Here is a 4,596-nt window from a genome sequence, read left to right as displayed (position 1 = left end):
GGCTAGGGTTTGGAGAGATATTAGCTAGGGATTGGGAGAGGTTCTTTAGCTCTGACATCACGCTCTATTTGGAAGAAGGTTAGTGGGAGAGCTTTCGTCAGCACCAATCTAGCGAGGTATATCCTAGGCTGGACAAAGGGACCTTTGGACGAGTAGAGGCTTCTCCACAAGACCATCATCATGACTACCGAGGGGTTTTCTATGGATTACCAATTTTTCCATTCGATTTTATTGATTGTAACTAGCTCCATTGAGAGCTAAACCCCCTAGTGGGTACTTGGATTTGTGAACCCTAGGATATATTTGTTTGATTAAACATTGCTATATTGCTTGCATTGATTGATGAGTTAATTGAGTTCCAATCTGGTATTCTTGATTGTTTGAGTACTTCCTTAGAGTGACACTAGGGTTGAGAGTTCTTTTTGGCAAACCTTGTGAGTGAGTGAGACACCACGAGAGTTAGACAAAGCTAGATTGGAGAGGGTTGAGAGAGTGAGTTGAGAGCTAGCAGAGCATTCCCTTACCCCTCCAATGTGATTCATCCTACCTCCATTTCCTCAAGTTCTTTGTGGTCATAGTAGAGTGAATAGGCTAAGGGATGACCTTCCACTTGGGCTTAGTTGTAGAGGCAATAGAGTGAAGTGTTGAAGTAATTTTAGCACCTAGGGCTTAATTGTGGCTAGGGACCATTCACCTGGACCAAAGGGTTAGGTCTATATCTAAGAAAATGATTTATCACTTGGAATCCCTAGAACTCATTGTGATCCTATACAAGTGTGAGGTTGAGAGATTGTTCAATTTCTCCTCCGGGACATGTATAGATTTAGGCATGGTTGACCTTAGATTTGGGATCATGTATTGAAGGATCTCCATGACTCATTAATGCATTAGTTAGAAAGCATATTAGAGGGTTGTTGCACTTAAAACGATTCTCCTAGGCAGAAAAATATATGGGTACGCCATTTATATAGATTGCCTTACCTCCCCTTTACTTGTGCCTTCTCTCTTGTCTCTTTTACTTTTTTTACATTACATCTTGTTACACAACTATTATTCACTTTTCACTTAGTTAAGAAACAATTCAAATATTTTTATTCCCTACTCCCTATGGATACGATACCCACTCATCTGGGATTTATTACTTCGACAAACCCATGCACTTGCGGGACATACGCAAGGGGCGTTGCCACTCATCGTAAGGAAAGAGCACTTCACATTCTTATAACACACAAGCACTTATCAAACTCCCCCACACTTAAGCTTTTGCTTGTTCTCAAGCAAAGAAATAAAACATTGAAGCATAGAAAAAGGCTAGATTGAAGATGCTCGGAATTAGGATCACCAAAGCATACAATAAAAGCATTCTATGAGTAATGGAAATTTCAACACTATATATGAAAAATCAATGCTCTAGCGAAAAACTTGAATAAAAATGGACAACAAACCCAAACTCGTGTAAGTGTGTGTAACTGACTCAAGTAAACCCAAAGTATACTCCTCAAAGTTCTAAGTACAAGGGACTTATTTATCTACAAGCATAACAAAACAAAAGGATGGTAGTAGCTTCACACATCCTCTAAGGTAGCCCTTTCCGAAGCGGCCGTTAAGATGGCTTTCACACTTTCAAGGTCGCAGCTCTATCTATAGGGGTGGTAGTTTTCACTCATCCTATGAGATAGCTCTTTCTCTCATTAGGGCATAACTAGTATCCGACTTATGAGAGTAGCTTTAAACTTCATAGGTGGTAACTATTTCCACTCCCAATGCACAACTAAAAATTTATTATTTTTCTTTTTTGTTTTCCATTTTTTTTAATTTTTTTTCAGCAAAATAGAATAAGAAACAAAACTAATTAGTCCCTTAAAAATCAAACTTGAGTTTCCAAAAGAGTTTCATGAGTGAGTAGTGTACAAATATTCATTGGGCAAAAATTCCTAGAAATTCAAGTAAAAACTAGAGCATGAGAACATTCAATGTTAAAACATCTCCTTAAGTCAAGAATATAAACATTGCAACTAAGGTGAACTGCCGTTGGCAATGTAAGCATGTATGTCAATCAAAACTTGTGTAAAAGACATGTGCAAATTGAACTCCCCCCCCCCTACACTTAAGATGTACATTGCCCTCAATGTACACATGCAAGCACAATAAAAAGTATAGCAACCAAACAAATATATAGGAGTGGAAATTGAAACAATACTCCCCTAACTCCTAGTGTTCTGTTTGATGGAGCTAAATCCTTGGGAGTGAAGTTCCAATGGGTTGTGAAGCACACATGACCCACATTGGCCATGTCCATAACTAGTTCTCAATTCCCATACTGACAAGACCATCTGCACGCATACACAAAGGGATTCAGTGAAGCTCAATAAACAAAAATAACTTGAGTATATAAAAGATAGAGCAATAAAATACAACTCGAGATGAAAATAAAAGATGAACTCAGAAGGAAGATCCTTTCTGAGTGTACAAGTTCAAAAGATAATGCAAAAGTAAAATACAAGAAATAAAATAAATAAAAGGAAAGATGCCTCAAACTGTCATCCGCGATCGGTTCTGCTGCTGGTGTTGCTGTCGGTGAATCTGGTGATGGTGATGCTTGATAAGTGTCTAAATGTAGGTGTTTCCATATATATATCATATTCACTTTGCATGTATTTTGTGAGGTTTGATGCCGGTTTTGCACTTAATCGTCTATTATTTGCTTTGTAGGGCATAAGAAAGCCATGGAGAACAAGAAGATATCATTTAGGTGAAAAGAGAAGAAAACAGGAATTTCATACCACTCCCATACTACCCAGTATAGGGGCCATATGCACTATAGCAGTGGAATGATTTGCAGTTGTCTGCCCAGAATTCCATACTACCCAGTATACAGGGCCGTATAGAGGCCGTATGGACCCCGTATGAAATGCGAATCTAGGGTTTTTGAGTGCAATACAACCCCCATACAACCCTTATATGACCCGTATGTCGTGGGGGTATATAAGCTGACTTTTAGTGCTGAACAAAGGATTTTTTGCTTGGTTTATTTTGGGAGACCACTTCAGAGGCTTTGGGGGACCTTTGGAAGGAGAAGAAGGGCAAGGAAGCTAGGAGATCATTCAAGGCCAAGGTCCAAGACTCTCAAGGCAAGAAGGCAACATCATTCAAGGGGAGATCTACAACGATTTGAAGGAAGGAGACCCGCGGCTAGAGGAAGCATCATTCGGCATTCCTTTGGTGGGGGGAAGCGTCATTCGACATATATTCTACCTCCTCCTCCACCATTTCATCTATGGAATGTCACTTATGCTTTTTTTTTGTGTTTCACTTGATTGTATTTCTTGTTGTGGGATAATGACATACTAGACCCCCAACGCCACTGGGTGTTGGTGAACCTTGGGGGGTTTTATCATGTATTTTGGATGATTACTTGTTAATTCCATGCTTGGCTAATTTTGAGATTTAATCTATTGTTTTCATGCTAAGTGCTACACTAGGGAGAAATCCGTAGCTCTTTTATGAGTGATGCATGTAGATGTGACTTGCTCGCATGTATTAGATCATGAATGGATTAGAAGGGGATACTTGTATCATCATGCCGAGAAATCGGGTGTTTGGTAGGCCTCTATGTAGGTTTAAGCCGAAGAAGACTAGGCTTACTCCTAAGTGAGATTTCCTCGTACTTAATACAATCGTAGGAATGTGGATTTGGAAGAAAATTCTTATCTATATTCGTATGGGATTAGGGTTCAATCGCCGAGAAATTGGGGTTGTTCTAATCTTGGAATCTCATGGTCCATTTTACCCTTGCATCTTTTATTCATCATCCATGTTTCATGATAACCCCTCAAGGGGATCCGCATCCATAAGCCTTTGCATTACATTGAGTTTCTTGCTTGCTTATTGCTTGTTCTCTCTAATTTGTTGATAATCTTGTTTTAGTTTTAATTGCACCTAGTAGAGTAAATTCCCTCACTTGAGATCTTAGGCTAGATAATAGCTCGAGAAGGAGTAATAGGAGATCCTTAGCCCCATGGAATTCGATCCTCGTGTCTTCACATGAAGTATTACTTGGCGATCCTGTATACTTGCGGGGAAGCAATCAATGTTGGAGGAGCCGGAGGGGTCCTTGGTCTTATAATGAAAGGTGAGGAAGCATTACACTCGAGTAACTGCTATAATGTGTCGAGATGCACCATCACCTCTGCGTGCTGCGTACCCTATGTCTAGTGAACCTCAGTGATCTCGGTCTGTAGCATCTCTACCACACTCTCAAGCCTTTCAAACTGTTCATGAGCTCGAGATGGTGAAAACATATGCACCGGAGGTGGTTACTATGCTGTAGGGGGTATCTCGGTCTCTGCATGCTCTTACTGAGGCTCGGTAATAGGCTGAGTATCCTCTGTTGTGTCATCTCCTATCTCTGCTACCTCTGGAGTAGGTGTAGCCAATATAAACACTCTAGGACTGTATCTGCACACTAATCACAATCTCGCGGTATCCAGTGCTCACAAGTGAAGGGGATGGTCGCCTTCTCGCACTCCACGTAATGGCGCCCCAATGCACTCCATGTCTAGGATGAGTCCGTAATATACGGGCCCTGAAAATGAC

This window comes from Dioscorea cayenensis, chromosome 6 (assembly GCF_009730915.1).
Source record: "Dioscorea cayenensis subsp. rotundata cultivar TDr96_F1 chromosome 6, TDr96_F1_v2_PseudoChromosome.rev07_lg8_w22 25.fasta, whole genome shotgun sequence".
Lineage (NCBI taxonomy): Eukaryota > Viridiplantae > Streptophyta > Magnoliopsida > Dioscoreales > Dioscoreaceae > Dioscorea > Dioscorea cayenensis.
The sequence above is the reverse complement of the archived record's forward strand: the minus strand, read 5'-3'. Positions refer to the sequence as shown.